Raw genomic sequence first — 17,700 nt, forward strand, 5'->3', positions numbered from 1 at the left:
TGAATTTTTTTTTTTTTATTTTTTGCTCGTTAGAATTATGACTGATGAGCTTCTACACGTAACAGCATTGCACGTAAACATGAAGTAGCGATGCTAAGAAAATCAAACACGCAGAAATCGCGAAAAGAATAAAGTTTGGCATTGGGGTTCAACGTAATTGAGCCACGCAGTGGCCAAGGCCGAACTAAGGGGGCACAGAATAAATATGACCAAGAAAAGTTCTACAGGAGTTCCGGCTGCAGGCCGATGCCGTTCCAAAAAAGAGGAAAAACGTCTGAAAGCTTCTTGACGTATCATGAACGCACGGTCGTCTAGAGACTGAAGAATAGCCACCGCTGGAAGAGGCGGCGGCATTTTTTTTTTATTCTCTCCTCTTTCTTTTTTCTCTCAGAAGAGTGCCGCACTGAGCTGGTAGGGGCGTTCGCTTGAGAGTCATGATGACGACCAGCGGTGAAACCTTTCAGACCCGGTCTTCTGCGGCGCTTTGTTTTTTCTTTTTTTACTTGCAAGCAGTCTTCCATTTTTCCTTCCTAACTGAAGCTGCTACCACGGGTGGTCTGAAATGAAAGACCCTGCTATATTTAGCTCTGGTCGATGGGCCACTTTGGCTTTCGCCGTTGTTTACAGAGATGACCCCGAAAACAATAACGTTGTTTACGACGCTGCTTCAATGTCTGCCTCTATGTTGTAAATGTTCGAAGCGCAGCAACCTGCGGAAAACTTGATGCTGACCCGGAGGCCCTACGAATTCTTTTCATCATCTTATCTAGTTCTTGCTCACTTACACTATGCCGTTAGGGAGGCGGGCGACCTTGCCAAACAGGACGCTCTCGAAAGATAACTTGAGCAGTGCGAATTAAATCGGTAACGATCAAGATAAAACAGTAACGTTCACAATTGCCCCTTATCTTTGTCTATACTTCTTTCACTATTGTGCCACTGAGGCTGTTCGCACAGGAACTAGGGACTGGCGCGATTATATGTTTTCGATCCTGCAAGTTCTCCTCTGCTCGGCGCGATTGGAGGAACAGGAAGGGGAACGCCGCACATGGCCTCTTCCTCTGGGTTCAAATGCGTGAATAGTGCGTGTCATTATGCTTGTGTAGACATGTTTTGTAAGTTGTACGACGCTTCTTTAAACAGAGCGAATACTGTATCTTATCGTTCTGTTACACTTTTTGATTCTGGTATTCGCACGTTACGTGAAAATCAGACCAAGCCTTCTTTTATCGATAACAAATAAATATGAATGAATTCATGAATTCTGGCATATATTACATATGTAATGCTGCGTGTTATGACCGTATCATATGGTCTACGTGGGTGGGTGTTATAGAAACCGAAAACGTGCTTATACGTGTAACTGTGCATACAGCGCAGGCCTCTTATATACGTTTCCATTACTATTATTCGACGTGTATACACAATCACACAAGGACACCGAGGAAAAAGAGAGGGAGCAAGCAAGCCCTGTTTTCATCGCAATGCACCGCATGTGGAATGCAGCATGCGTCCACTCCGCGCGTGTGGTTGTTTCGAAGATGTATAATCTGCTGCCCCTGCAGAGTCTTCTCATGACGCTGAGTGCCACCGCCCGTCCGAGGCAGAGGAGAGCCGCCGTCCATCGCCTCTGCAGCGCGAGATGAAAGACAGATCGTCCGGTTTTAAAAAAGCAGCAGCGTTCTTCCAAAGCACCCGGCTGCCGCCCTTGCACTTTCAAAAGGCCCGTTGCGCTTATGCGCGTGGTTTTATCGTTTCTCTCTCCTCTTCAACCAGTCGACGTCTCTGGGGCGCATTCACCGACCTCACTTTTGCGTTTCTTCTGCACTTCTTGTTTTTCTTTGCCCGCTTGGAAGCCTTACGAGCAGGAAGAGCGAGTGGACAAGCCTGGTTTTCTTGTGGTGTTTGCGCTACACCATGTGGGCACCATACCAGAGGCGGGGAGTGCTACATCTTGTCAAACAAAAGCACTGCAGTATTAGAGAAGCTAGAGAGGACGTCGGTGAAACAAGAACTGATTTCAAAAACGCTTTTAACACGTAATCACATTTACTAGTAATTCGTCACCTGGCTGCATTACTATCACCTATCCGGACTGACCAGCGAGCAAACGCGAATCATTCACGAGATGCTTTTACGTACATGATATAGTTTGTGAATGTATTGGCTGACGAGCTTTAATCAGCGCTTTCTGTAGGCTTCACAGCTTTTGGTAGGTAGGGATATGTCTTGTAGCACTCTGTTGGCGTTCTAGATCCTCTATTCTTGGAAATTTATCATGACAATCTTTGTTGCGTTTTGTGTGTTGTTACCTTCGTAATATGCTTTCGCGGCTTTCACCGGCTTCTTCAAGAGACCAAAACGCAGTTGCTCACCAGCGCCTCAGTGTCATCTCAGTCATAATGGACGAAACGGTATCTTTCGTAACGTCATGCATTAAAGCTCAACTGCACTGGAGTTCACGCAGATAACGCTATACAAAAGTGGGGGAAAGGGAAGAGGGGGAGCAAAAGATATAGGCCTAGTGCGGTGCAAACGGTTTTTGGTTTGAACTGAAGCGGTATAAAGGGTAGTCGGGTTTATACTGCTTCACTACTTTATTATGCTTATTTACAGCGTAGCTCTGTTGCGAACCCTCCTCCTCTTTCCCCCTCTCCCCGTGTAAGGCAGGAAAACGGGTGCTACCTGGTTTGTCTTTCCTTTGCCTTTCTCTCTCGAACTTTGCTGCCCGAATTTGCTGCTGCCGACTTGCTGAAGATGTGTTTACCTCGCATCGCGCAGCACGTGAGTGTCAAGCACTTCATTATCATGGCCACACAGCATATATGTTGCTTTGCTGGTGCGTATGTATGTATAGTTCTCAGCAAACTTAACTCGAACGCTCCGCAGCATGTCCTGAAACGGTTTGATTGAAGCCAGTGCCGCGTAGCTTTGGGTTCTGTTGCTGAGATGTTACCAATGCATGCCGGCATACTATGCAAGTATACCGAGGTATTATCTCGGCAACAGCTCCCAACGCTTCGTGGCTGGTATCAGTCAAACCAGTCCAGGCCACCCTGCGGAGCGTTCGAGTGAAGCTTGTTGACGACTGTGCAGTCTGTACAAGCAGGCGTATATTTCTCACCGAGAGGGGCACATTCGTTGCGTGCTATTTCGCAAGGAGGCAATAGAAATACCAATAAAAATTCACGTCCCAAAACGACTATACGATAATGAGGGACGCCGTATTAGAGGGCTCCGGGAATTTTGATCATCTGGTGTTCTTTAGCGTGCACCTAAATCTAAGTACACGGGCCTATAGCATTTTGCCTCCATCGAAATGCGGCAGCCGCGGCCGGTATTCGATTCCGCGACCATCGGGTTAGCAGTCGAGCACCACAAGCACTAGAACACCGTGGCGGGTAGGAATAGAAATAGGTGAGGATAGCAAAAAATGAAAGAGACAATAAATGACCGCATGACAGGAAACACAGAGTAAAGAGTACATAAGAACACGAAATGAAAAAAAAAAAAAGCTATACAAACTGTCGTGTCTGGGAGCTTCCGTAAACGAACAGGGAGAAGATACTTGAACATGCTTTACAGCTTGGTAGCAACTTAACTACGAGCAGAATTAGGAAAGTAAGTAAATGATCAGCCCAGCCTTGCGACAGCAGTAGGAGAGAGTGATGGCGATATGGGCCGCGTGGCAGAAGGGAAAAACGCTATCACGAGGGCAAACGTGAACAAATATGCGACGAAAAAAAAAAAAAAGCAACGAATTGCCGGAACCACCAATAACTGTATACTTTGCGTTGTGAACAAGTGAAATACTTTATGGAATTTTTCATAAGTCGTTTCGCAGCAGAGGTACCGTGATTGTCCGGAAAGCTTTCAAGGTTTGCAACGAGCGGATCTCGCAGCGCTAAGGGTGACAATCAAGCTTCGAGTAATCAAGTGTTTAGTTGCTGTGTTAGACGATCTTTTTGGCACTGGCCAGAAAATGGTGAATCGTGTGTCCGTACCCTAAAGAGCGCATCAGCGGAAGTTCTAGTCGCCGTGACATGCGGGAGGGTCACGTGATTTGAGCGGGAACGTCGAGTATGACATCATACAACTGCCAAAATCTCAATGAAATGGAAAGGTGCTGATGACGCTGAATAAGTGTCGCTATTTTGCTAGTGTCATTGGTTGGTCCGTGGCACTAGCGGGCCGGTAACCCACGCCGTGCCGCTTCGCGGTTCTCACTGCTTTGCCAGCGTCGACAGCAGCGTGCCGTTCTATCAATCACGTTTCTGCGGAGGTCACGTGAGTGCCCCGCATGTTATTGAGACCGGAAGTGACGTTTCTGCGCTCATGGGAGTGCGGCAACGCGTCACGGTAAAACGCCGAGTCGAAGATGTCATTAATCTGCCTGCAAGCGGGTATCACGCATAGCTCCCGCAGTGCTGTATACCGATCCGATGGGAAAAGGTAAGCGTTTACGTATTTGCATCACATTTATTCACGTTTTGCCGGATAAAGATAATATGATTGCGCCACTCACAATGTCGCGTTGCCGTGGGGCAAGAGTCGCGCACCGAGGCGCTGGGACGTGGCGACGCGCGCTGTCGAGAACGAAGCCAATCGGATCACTACGATGGAGCAGGCGCCTCGTTATATTGAATTAGGTCCGCACTTCCTGACGTTGTTTTCCCGTCAATCCTTTGCGAACACAGACAAGCGTGATACGATATGCGGCGGATGACGCTGGGTTACTTTCAATGAAGCTTAGATAACGTTCATTCTGAGAACAGAGAGCGCACGTAATGACGTCAAACATATCGTCGACCTTTCCCATGTCTCGTTCTTATATACGCTGTTCTGTCTGTCGATATTTGTTGCGTATACACATACACTGGTATTCCCCGTAAGCGGCAGTGTTGCTCAAGCTTATTCGTAGCGTGTACTATGGGCGACGTGCCTGGAGGGACGCAAAACGAGGCACTTTCTAGCAGTTTTGTTTCTTTTTTGCGCCCGTAATGGCGCTGCGTATGTAGAAAACTCGAGAGTTTCGCACAGAGCGCGTGCGTAGTAGTTCTACTGATGCGCACTATGCGGACCACGGCGTTCTTACTCACGCAGTGCTATACGGATGATGATGGCGACGAGAATGTTGTAAGTTGCCGACGGACGCAACGTACACAGTACTAAGGAGCTGCTTGGCTCATGCCCACTTTCTGTGGCACTGGTCACGCGAACCGGCAGAACGAAAAGCTTTTAACAGCGCAGCTATTGAAAGCTCACCTTACAGTCATTTCTTCCAGACAGTTAACAGAAAAGTCAGTTAATTGAGGCGCGTGGTGATAATGCGTGTTACTGAAAACAGAAAAAAAAAACAAGCCGGAGCTCCAACCCTATCTGAGAAAGACCCTGTGGAACATAACCGGTGTACTCTGCAGTCGACGCGAACAAATCCAGAAGCAATCGTCCTAATCGCAAACTGTGCGTATATTTACGACCAGTTAACAAGCACAGGCGCGGCTATTCAGAAACGATGTGCAAGCGGACAAAATGAGGTTCACAGATTTCTCTTCGCTCTCGGATTTTTTTTTCGGCTCTATTCATCGTAATCTTGTTGCGCACCCGTTAGGCCTATAGTTGCTGCTGTCATTTCTTATTTCTTTGTTCTTTCTCGGACGCGTCTCGTCGCCAAACAGGATTTCGAGGCGACTTTCATGCTCTGCCCCGAATGACCGCTGCACTGGCTGATGACAGGAGCCCGCGATAAAGTTTTTACGACGCCTTCCTTCTCTCTGCCGGCTCTTTGGGCGTTCCATGGACCGACACTGCACAGCGTCATCACGATCGTAATAGCGAGTGAGCAGGGGTCTTTGGCACTTCCGTCCGTCCACAGAGGCCGCTCCCTGTATTTCTTGTTTTTGCGGCGCCGAACGTTTCGTTTATTCGGATCGTCATCGTTTATTTACGGCGAGGACATACATCGGCATTAGCGGGGACCCAGCAGTGGGGCGCTGCCTTCGCGTCGATGACATCGCCCTGTTTTTGCTCTTGCGTGGAGAGGCAGGCCTCAAAGGGGTGTCCGTCTCCATCACGTTTCTGTCCGTTATTGTAAAATTCTCCTCGATTTTTCGAAACGCAGGAAACGTTTACACAATAGAGAATTTCAGTATGTCCGTAGACCGTAGACTTCTTACCTATTACATTTCTACGGGTTACCGGAGAAGTATACGTGATGGGCCACAGCAGTAGCGACACCTGATGACACGCAGATGGTGTTTTCATTACCGAGTGTTTTTTTTTATTTTTAGTAAAATTTTTCGGGCTTTCTTTCAAAAGCATTCTGCGATGCTTTCGATTGATCTGTACAGCCGCTGCTCCGGCGCATTGATTAGCAAAAAAAAAAAAAAAGAAAGCAAGAAAAAGAAAGAAAGAAACCTGCTTTCCTCACTGCCCGCCTTCGTCCGGAGCGCTCTCAGCGTTGAAGCAACTAAACATGGAATACAGCGCTTGGTGGACGAGGCACCACTGAAAAAAAGGATCAGTAAAAGTTAATTTAATCAAATAAAGAAGGAACAGCATACAAATGACGCGAACTAAAAAAAAAGTGGGTGTATCGAGGGAAGAGTCTTGTTTCAGTGAGCGTCACTCATGGTGATGATCCGTCTGGGCGCCTAATTCATTTAGCAGGCGGGGAGAGGACTTGGTGCCCATTTATTAGGCACAATGTTCCAGCACGCACCGAAATAGGGCGGGATGCGCTGGATGTGCTGCCCTCGTCGAAGACGTGTCACACACCGCATGATGAAAGCTGGGCGCATGCGCGAGGACTCGGGACGTGGTAGCTGACGAAACACAATTCAGCAAGTCTTCAACTGTTTTTGCTGCGTTTGATGTTTCTTGCAGTGAACATTTACGAGGTGGGGGGTGTCGAGAAGGGAAAGAGCATTCGTGTTTTTTTGTAAGTTGCGCCTCCAGTCGGTTAAGTGAAAAGATTTGACCATTCTTCTTTCTCACTGCTGGCTTTTACTAAGATAACCCGTCAGCCCAATTCCAATTGTTCGATTCGTTCTTTTCTCAAGTTTCTCTGTCGGTTACGCAATCCTTAAAGAGGATTAAACAAGCTTTAATTTATAGGATAGTTACGACCGAACAGAATTTCAGCCAGTCTGGTAACCTTGTCTGTAAATGCATTCCTTTTGAGGGGTGAATGTGCTCATTTCTTGAGGCGTTGTTTATATAAAGTGCACCTTCTGGGTCTTTGTGATGACGATAAGATGTGATGTATTCTTCTTAGCGTGATTGGGCTTGCATACTCGCTGCAGTAAATTACATATCAGAACAATACGACTGGCGGAAGGGTTATAGTCCTCGAGTGGCAATGTGTATAGGTAATAAGCTAGAATACGCACGACACAATGACGATATTCTCTTTCTTTGTAACTATCGCCCATGACGTTGGGACTCAAGCTACCGGCAGACACCGACGGACATTGGCGGACATGGAAGTGATCGCGTAACAGCTGTAGTACTCTTAGAACAGTGAGAAAGATAGAGTGGGTAATAATTAATCGTAAAGCACCCTAAAAGAGCTGAGGGAGGAGGACATGCATAGACGTGCGCCCCCTCCCCCCACCACGTTGGTCGAGTCCTAAAGAGCACAGGCTTAGCAGTGAATGCAGAAAGGACAATGAAGCGATCACGTGCTTCTCGCAACGGCCTGCATATGGCTTTCCAGGAGTGAATGTACGAACTGGAAAGTTCTTGAAATGCAATCGCCAAAAACATGCGCGACCGTAATCCTGGGCATCAAACAATGAGGGGACAGGTCCGACTGAGTAATAGCACGCGGCCGACTTGGCACCCCCGCAGATGATTAAGGAGGGCCACATTTTGTGCACGCCTATGAGAACACGCACGACATTCGGAGCCAAGCAAAGTCACGCTGTTCTCGCCTGTGTCGCGTAAGGTGAAGCCTTTGGCTAAATATGTGCATTTCCCGACAGAGTGCGAGTCGAAACCACGAGGGAATGTCGAGGCGGCCGCTGCAGCGAGTAAACACAGCGCGCTCGATTTGATTAGTAGGCCTCCCGTCTCTCTGGCTGTCGGGCTCGGGCGCGAGTGATGGGGAGGGCGGTGCATGTACGCACACTTTCGCGACGACATTGCGTGGGCTGGCTTATATGCAGACCTTTCGATTTCCTTTCTCATTAGGTTAGCCGCCAACCCGCGACCACGACAACGTCTCAAATGAGCAGGGTCACCACTTTTCCTCGAATAACCATGGCGCTGGGGTGGTATTACGGCGAACGCTTTCTGGGCCTCGCACGCGCGCTCTGTGTCTTTTTTTTTTCGCGGAAGGGGTGTTTTGTGCATTGTAATTTTTGTAAGTGCAGACGTTCCGTCCCAGCATCTCTTTGTTTCGAAACGAACCTGATTCATTATTATCTTTCGTTAATGCCACCGAACTGATTCGCCGTCTGTGGTATCAAACACGGAACTGTTACGCCGGCTGCAACAGTGACTTTTTCTCTCCTCCTCTCTCTAAGTTTTATTCCCCCTCCCCCCTCTCCCCAGTGCAGGGTAGCCTACCGGGCTCAGCCCTGGTTAACCTCCCTGCCTTTCTTTTATCCTTAGTATCTCTCTCTTTCGTTAATGCCGCCATCAGTGAAAGTAAAAGCGAGAGTAAAGCTGTTGCAAAGTAACGACTGTATCTCTGAAGTCATAGGAACGAACATAAACTAGACCGCTGCTGAAAACTATACCTGCAAAGCCTTACGGATATGTCGTTTCTTTTTAGACTCAAGTCTTCTTAAAATTTCTTGGTGGCAGATAGCATAATTCTACCTCTTTTAGGTTGAATAATCTAAGAGGTGTGTAATACTTGCATATTAAAAAGTATCGCGAAATCTCAAACATGGCCTGTATTGCTACTCTTCGAACTAAGAATAACAGCAGACTTAAAGGAAAGGGATAACGCAAATTGCAAAGTATTGATTCTCTGAGAATGCTACGAAACATCGCAGGCATTCTTGCGCTGCGATGCAGAAAATAGTTTTTCAAAAAAAAAGTTTGTAAAACAATAGTGCGCGGTTATCGTAAGTTTGATAGCGATTATCTTAGAGCTTGGGTCGTCCTTAAAATTCATTCTAAGTGGGTATGACATACAAGCTCCTGTTATCGCCCATGCATCGCTGTCGTATATAATTCGTAAGTCATAAATATAATTTTTAAGTTTTGTTAATTATTGTAATAAAAATTCAAATAATTATCCAAGTAACGCGCAGCTTTGAAAATATAGCTCTAGGGTCACAAACGTGTAGCTGCCGTAGGTGAATTACAAAATTTTGTCAAGAAGACATACACATACACAAACACACTCGCACACACGTGCAAACGCACGCACACGCTTGCTTTATGTATGTGCTTAAAGGTTAGCGATTTCACAAACGAGCACTACGGAGTCGACTAATGCAGTACAGGAGCAATTGAACTTTCAGACATGTACCTGTGCAGTAGTGCTCATAAACGTATTGCAGATATTGATGACACACTAGCGATCCATACACAACAAAGATGGAGGTTCTAGATTTGAAATAAATTAGTAAGGATATTTTTCTCTTCAGACTTCATATATTCTGAGTAGCTCAAAAACAAAAGCACGCGGTCGCAATAATCGTAGTTCAGAAGCTTGCTGATAAACGCATCATGTTTGTTAGCGAAAGAAGAGGTCTGCTATGCTACTGCTCCTTTATTTCCCAAACGATTTCTTTGCGATAATTTGCCTATCCGACTGGCCGCTCATGGCCCTATAAGCATAAACCGCCATTCTTTCCCAGTGAGCACGCGCAAATATAACATGACAGAGAGAGAACTTCCTAATGAACGCATTGTGTTTTTAAGGGTCAGGCATTGTTGTACCTGTCTAAACGAACCATCTACGCTTTGAAGAAGACGTAGAGGACAGCAAAATTAAATAACGTCGGATGGTTTGGGGCGCAACTATACGTGCGTAATGTAGATCACCCTTGCGCCTATTTCTTTTGCTTGATATTAGATAAATCTTGGTGCTTTTCAGCGGCAATATAGCCACTTCATTGTGAGATGCAGTTGATGAAGCTTCTACACGAAAGATCAGTGACGCAAATTCGCTAAAGGCGCATCCCAACGAAGATTACTGAAGACACGCTGCAACGTAAACTGGGACAGTTGTTGCAATGTACAGTGCAGAATGTTAAAAAGGAGGTGTAAGGAAGACAAGACACACATGCAAGCGCTTCTGTTGTCTCGTCATGAGTGTTAATATGCCGCGCTAAACGCCCAAAGACACTTGTTTGAAGACGAACGCTTGCCATGGAAGTATTCGTAATGCTCCAGGATTTTTATTTGTGCGCACTTAATTATGGGAATGATAGTGTGCAATAAAGGAAGCAGGAATTTATTTTTTCTGGCTAATCAATACCCGTTTCGGGCTCGGAAAAAGAAAATGAATTACCCGTCGGTACTTTTAAATACTTCATAACAAAGAAGAAACAAAACTTGAAACTCCTATGGGGTTCTGGCGCTGCCCTGCGGAGTATACCATACACTGAAAAATCGCGGTTTTGTCACAAAAAAAAAAAACATAGCTCAATTTTCTCTTACCACTCACATTTCTTGTATACATATCGACGGCTCGCTCCGTTGGAAATTTCTATAACACCTGCGCAAACGAGATATGCCGCCTTGCATCCTCATTAAAGTCAGTGTGTGCTGCAGCAAGCACACTGCTTAGGTCGCAACTGGTGAGGATATTGCGAATATTGCGCAGCCTTATTAAATCAGTCAGAATTCGAGAGAGGCGATGCGAGAATTATTGCATATACAGATACCGCTCGTGCTCGATCAAAAAGAACGGGAACGTCCACGAAAACTGCCTGAAGCGCGTCTCGCTCTTGAGCCAAATTAAGGATCCCTATTCAGCGAATCGGGCGCGATTGAATGGGCGGTGGGCGGGTGCCTGAAATGGCTCGGTTTGATGAAACGGTCGTTGTTCTTTTCCTTTTTTTTTTCTCCGCGTTCCCACTCTGGTGACGTCCGAAACGATTTCAGGCGTACTTTCACGCGTAATGGATACAGCGCTTTTTTAATTCAGCCATCGGCTTCGTTTTTTGCCGATTGCTGAATTCCGAAGCTTCCTTCCACTTTATTAGGCTCGCACACGTGTGCCCACGGGGCTAAGGATGCTTCCCAGTGTAATAGAATATTACAGAAAAAAAAAGAACTCACAAGGTTCCTTATGCATTCTCTGAGACGACTCGCAGGCGAAACCCATCTTCTTATTTTTCTTCAATGTCTGGTCCTCGCCCTCTCCCCTCTGAAAGCTTTCTGCACCTACCGCGGTTTTGCACTGCCTCCAGGATCGGGGGCATTGCAAGCTTGCTGCACCTCAACTGGTTTCACACTGCCTCTGTGATCGGCCCACCGTTGACCTAGCGATGATGTCATGTAATGAAGGCATCATGTGACGTCAGGTTATGTGACGTATAGTGACTCCACGATGAAGTCACCAGGTTCGGCGATCTTTGACGTCATATGTTGACGTCATCACGTTATGACGATCTTTTGCATCAGTCGTGTTGACGCCGACACCATGGGACGCCGACAGTCAATTTTTATGTTTGATGACGCATGTAAGGCTTTCGCTTTAAAAAAAAAAGACTCCGTGCACAAAACTCGCATACTAGACGTGTGCTGTTTTGGTGCCTGCGCTTTCAGCTACGGATATTTTTTTTTATCGCGTTTTTTTTTTCCCAGTTTTGTTTTGCTGCGCGCATCACGTTTGGCTTCACGCATCGCTTTTCAGCTTCTCGCTCTCAATAGCTGTCCTTCTGTCAGTGGGTTTCGGCGAACTGTTTCGCAAAACTTGCAGTCTGTATACATGCGTTTAATGCCCCGCATTCACAGCGCCGTTCAATCACGTCGGAAAGCGCCGCTCAGGAAGTGGGAGGGACACGGGTAGTGTATTTTGTTATTACTTCTACGAGGGCGACACGCTAGTTTTTTTCATCACGTTTCGAACGGGATGCGCTCGTGCATTGCAGCGATGTAGACATTATAAAAAGCGCGCATAGTCGAGCTGTAACGAGCACCAGGCCTTAGAGGTTGTTGAACTGCCACGTGCGCTGTCTCTATTGCTGCGTGAGTGTTTTGGCAGCTCTGCTTATGGTTCGACCATGCACACGACTTGTCCTGTATTTTCTGTAAATCGTCCATGTCGTTAGTTCATAAGTGCATTTCTTTTTTCTCTCTCTCTTCAAAATTAGGCATAGGCAAACGAACTTTTCCTTTATGAAAGTCTTGTTCTTGCTGCGTATGCCAGCTTTAATTGAAAGAGATAGAGAGAGATGGCAGCTATGAAAGCCTGTTCACAAAAATCCACAGAAGAGCTGCCTGAAAGCGGCAAACATTGCTACAGGCGTGTGCGACCAGTAGCAGAGCTACTGGTCTGACCAGTAGCTCTGCTTGCAACTATTCGTTGAGGCAATGGAAAACGAAGAGCAAGCAAAGAACGCGTGTAGAAATATTTATGACGCAGTGACTCTCTGAAATCTGCGTGTCGATTTCAGTGTTGCTGACACTGAACTGCAGGTATACGTGGCTGAAAGAATTGCGCGAGCCTTCGTGAAGGTGCAACCACGACTGTCATTGCCGTAACTTGTTCATCGCTAGTCGTTGGTATTATTTCCAACGCAACGAAAGTTTTTACGGCTCTAGGCTCTGCACAAGACGTATACGTAAGCCGAGATCGTGAGGAAATACGAGACAAGAAGAACGGATGAAGCGGGATCTTAGCCCTGTTTGCTGTAATATGCCATCGCACCAGCAACTCTATGAAAGAGTTGGGCGACACAGATCAAGGCGTTTTTCACAGCGATTTGTTGAGTCTGGAAGACCACGAGCCCCCACAACTAATACGAGCTATCAACGTTTAATAATAATTGTTTGGGTTTAACGTCCCAAAACCATGATGCGATTATGAGAGAGCCGTAGTGGAGGGCTCGGGAAACTTCGACCACCTGGGGTTCTTTAACGCGCACCTAAATATAAGTACACGGGCCTCAAGAATTATCGCCTCCATCGAAAATGCGGCCGCCGCGGCAGCGATGCGATTCCGCGACCGTCGGGTCAGCAATCGAGTACCATAACCACTATACCAACGAGCCGGGTGCTATCAACGTTCGTGGTGACCAACTACAGTTTAACTACATAGGGAAAAAAAAGCAGTGTCACCCAGTTAGAAACGTTCAGCTATATTGAAGTATTTGCCGTAAAACTGAGGCCTTTCTCTCCTGAACATTTTGTTTTTCCTTTTTATGTATCAAAACACCATGGCCAAATGCAAGCCGTACTCTTCATTAATAAATAAACAATATCATATCCACCCCGCCAGCTTTCGCATGCACTAGTCGTATATTATGATCTTGTGCACTATATGTAATATAACGGTTATAATTACCTCGGCATATGTAAATCTTATTTACCACTAAAGTTGGAAGCTTTGCGCAGTTGGTTCCGTGTACGTGTAAACGCTGCGTACATTTAATAGAAACAGTCTGCAGGCAGTTAAAAGTGGCTGACAGTGCATACCAAAGCAACAGGGTAGTTATAAGCTGGAGTCCCTATATTGCCTACTTCAATAGCCTCCCATGTTTATGCGCTGGCACGTTATATCGTTCTCTCGAGAGCGCGGGCACGCACTCGGAGAGTCAAGCTCGCTTTTCATTCCGATATGGAACCCCTCTCTTGCCCGAAGGAACGTGCGTGTCCTTGAACATATTGTGGGCAATTCGCAAATGGTATTGCTGCGCATGTACTCCCTTCTGTATTCCATTCTTCCGTTTGCACAGAGCGAGTCGGCGAACACAGATAGCCTCACGCATGTCGTGCTCTCTTATCTAATGGCTTCCAGATCACCGAAAACATATTTACGCAAGCGGGGTCCTCCCATCAGGAACAGAAATTTCTAGATATAGAAGGCAACAATATTGACGGTGTTACGCTGTCCTGTTCTTTATTTGCTTTACGGAGGGCATGACGGAGGGGGTGGGCAGAAGAACGGCAAGCGCAGGCGCGTGGGCTGTGCAGCACTGTGCACTGTGTAGCTTTCAAATATGGCTGAGGTTTGAAGTAAAAAGAAACAATGTGATCGTTGCCGAAGGCAGTGGCAAGAAAACAAATGCGTGTTCTGTGAATGTGTCTAGAGTCGGGTGCAAAGTAAGAAGGCAGCAGAGGCCCCGCCCTCGTGACTGAATCGCGGCATCTGATTGCCTCCACTACTAAAGAACTAGTCCGACGGCGAGTCAACGGCCGTCCGGATCATGACGTCAATATAGAGTACGCGCCCATTGGTGTAGGCTCATATTCATCCGCCTTTTAGGAGGAAATGCTGCTGCCTTCTAAAATTGAGCCCGGCCATAGACTACAAAAGGATCCGTGTTACTAGGCACAACTAGATAATGTTTCGAAATCATACTTTTGAAAAGAACTAAGAGCTTGCACAACATACAAATGGAACACTCCCAGGAAAAAATAAAATTGGGTGCTTGAAAGGTTGGCAGCCTTGTTTCATATGCGGGAAGCAGGAACGCCAACATTGTTGCTCTCTATCACGATGATAAGAACAGCGCTGTAAAAAGGGTCAAGAATACTGGTGGCATAGACAGAAGATGAGGAAAAAGAGGCAAGGTAAACAAGAATATCAATGCTTGTTGGAACGAGGAAAGCCACACGAGTTATCGTCAGAGTTAGTAATTATGTACTATACGTTAAAGAAGCTCAGCTGGTCAACATTATTCTCTGCTGTCTAATTTCGTAACTTTTGGCCCATGAAACAGCAGATCTTTTATGTCATCCCGTACCTCAAGGTTAGCATTGTTGTCAGTTATTAGCTCCTCATGTGGTTGTTCAATCATCATTTTGCTGATTAACGCGTCCTAATTACTACTTCGCAATAGAAGTATTCGTATGCAATTTAGATCTGATTCACTTTTTCTCCTCTTTGCAGTTGATCGTCTGCTCTGGGAACAACAACCTGACCGTGAGTATCATTTGTTTGTACGTGTCGTTATGATCCAGTTATCATGCCTGTGCAGAATACATCGAAGTGTGTAAAGGAGAAAACATTCGGCGATGTCTATCAAACAGCCGTCCTGATTGTTTTGGTTCGGCTTTGTGCCTTCGCGCAAATAGTGTCAATAAACTTTGTTCGCGACCATCTCATCGCAAAAAAAAGAAACAAAGAAAAAAAAGCTAAGAAAAGCAACATCAAAATCATTCAATTACTCGGCACGCGACAGGCAACTCCTGAACATACATTTACAATGAGCTGTCGAGGGAAGTGTTATGGACACTTTACATTTAGACAATGTAACAACGCTACTTGGCGTCGTCTTGTTCTGGAAGGTTTCAAAGTTCGCAAATCATTCATTGGAAAGCCGAATGTACAAAACAAAATACAGTGAAACCTCGGTGATACGATCACGGCTCATGCAAATTTGCGGGGTCATACGATTTTTTCTTTGATCCCGGCAAAAGCCCATTGACCTGCAATGTAATGGAGTACGGTTGTTTCGAACAGATTTTCACCCCGCGACGTTTGATACGAACGTACGCTACCGCGCAGGCACGAAGAGGTGCTGTCCGCGCTGTCGCGGAAGACGCGCCAAGCTTGTGCGGGCACAGAAGCGCAAGCGCGGGCATGCGCCGCGCCGCCAATTGGTCAGAATCACGGTGTAGGAAAAATACTTTCCTTACACAGTAATCAGAGTAAACCTACACTGACGTGTCGTAGCCTCCGAGAATGTGTGCGCGAATCTTGGAGGCCCTAATGCGCCTCCGTGTGCCTTCGCGTTTAGATTGCAAGCCATGTATGTCTTCCATGCAAGCGATGTCTTCGGGCAACAGACATCCTATGGAAGGCGGACGAGGACCCAAAGAAGACAAGGACGGTCTTGGTGAAGGAGCTATAGGCCTCACAACTTCAACATGCACGACTGTTGGGGACGCACTTGTGCGGGCACAGCCGTAAATCTCTCGAAAAACATCCCTAGCACCACCGCGATCAGAAAATAATAACGTAGGGCTGCCGTTGTGAAATTCTCTGGCCTTCATCTATCGCTTCAAAGCGCTCCTTAAGTCACTTTCGCCGCAGCACTCCACTGTCATGCAAAAAAGCATACTAATATTTGGAAGGGGCTATTAGCTGTCGCGGGTCACAGCACACCTGGTTCAATAATTACACACGCGCGCACGGGCCGTATATATAAGAGTGCGACTATGATTGTTGACGTCTAAAAACTTGACCGGCAATATTCAGAGCTGTTCGTGACTTTGCTGCGGCCCTGAAGAAGAATAAATGAAAATGTACGCCAGCTTTCTTTTGTCGCATGCTAATTTTTCATACTTTCTGGTGATACGAATTTCGAATGATACGAATATTTTTGGTGATTCCGCGAGATTCGTATCACCGAGGTTTTACTGTATACGAAAGCGCGCCATCTGGCACTTTCTAGATGGTTTCTTCGAGCTAGCGGTGAAGTCTAGCGGACTTCGGCTCGTTCTTTCCAAAGAAGAATAAAACAAAACAAAACAAAAAAGCAAGCACGAGACTGCGCCCGTCTCGTGTTCCTTCCTCGTCCCTGGTGTTCTTGCGCAGTGGATTGTTACAATGGATTACCAACTTGCCCAGCGCTCCCTTCTACTATGAAACAAGCAAAACTTCATAACCAGATTTCGGTCAACCATTACTTCCTGTCAGGCTTGCTCATCTGAAACGAGCAAAGTCGTTAGCAGCACCCCGCAGCAAGCCTTTCTTGCAAGCTTTTTTTGCAGGCGAGTGTGGCCGGCACTCCGGAAACCGTGAGGCCGAGTGCTTCTGTGCTCCTATAGTGCTGTCGATGTCCTGCCTCACGAGAATCTGGTAGCGTTGTGGAAGCTACAGTTGGACTCATCAAAGTGGAATACACGAAGCTATTCACTGTTTGCGACAGACATGGCTTCGCTTACAACACTGGACGAACAGCGTATATGCATTGCTCGTGCAATGTTATACTGTGAAACATTCTACGGAAGTGCACTCGGGTTTCGCAAGCAGTTTCTGGGTCAGCGTAAAGAAACAATGTTTTCCTATAGAAGATTTAGGGAGGGGGAGGGGATATACAAAGATCTAATGAACATACAAACTATGATACAATCAAGGCGAAATGATCAAGACTTTTTGAACCAAAATGGCTGACTAATGCATGGGACTCTTACGGGACCGAAGAAACCATTGAACACGTCCTGGGTGTCTAGCACTCTGATGACACCCGGCGATACCTCCTCTGGATAGCACTAAATCGACTCGGAAGCCCATATTCTTGGAGCGTTGCCACTTGCGTCGTTGGCGTTGCTAGCGCACTTGGATGTCGTCAGGTTACTGCGACTTCTTCCATACTTGACATGCACTTACGAGTATTCGCACAAGTGGTGCTCTCCCATCAATCCTATTTTTCTTTTCCCATTTACATTATTTTCGTCCAGTGCTGGTTAGCGAGCAGGACGCGCGTTCGGTTGACCTCCCTTTTTTTCCTTGCTTCTCTCTCTTCGTTTTTCTGTCATTCATTCAGCTTTACGCGCCCTAGCTGCCAAAAGAGGACTTTTCTGCGCGACAGGCATCGCTGTGAGAACTGAAATTCGACG

At 46.5% G+C, this 17,700-nt stretch overlaps 1 protein-coding gene across 2 annotated transcripts in view; it reads left to right on the forward strand.

Annotated features, from left to right (window-relative positions):
- Positions 1 to 17,700, forward strand: part of LOC119393244 (diacylglycerol kinase beta) — a 405,235-nt gene that overhangs the window by 134,847 nt on the left and 252,688 nt on the right. For both annotated transcript variants that reach the window (XM_037660161.2, XM_037660163.2), the window contains exon 3: positions 15,026 to 15,058. The gene's annotated coding sequence lies outside the window, so the exon portion shown is untranslated. The remainder of the gene's footprint in view (positions 1 to 15,025; positions 15,059 to 17,700) is intronic.

This window comes from Rhipicephalus sanguineus, chromosome 5 (genome assembly GCF_013339695.2).
Source record: "Rhipicephalus sanguineus isolate Rsan-2018 chromosome 5, BIME_Rsan_1.4, whole genome shotgun sequence".
NCBI classification, from domain to species: Eukaryota; Metazoa; Arthropoda; class Arachnida; order Ixodida; family Ixodidae; genus Rhipicephalus; species Rhipicephalus sanguineus.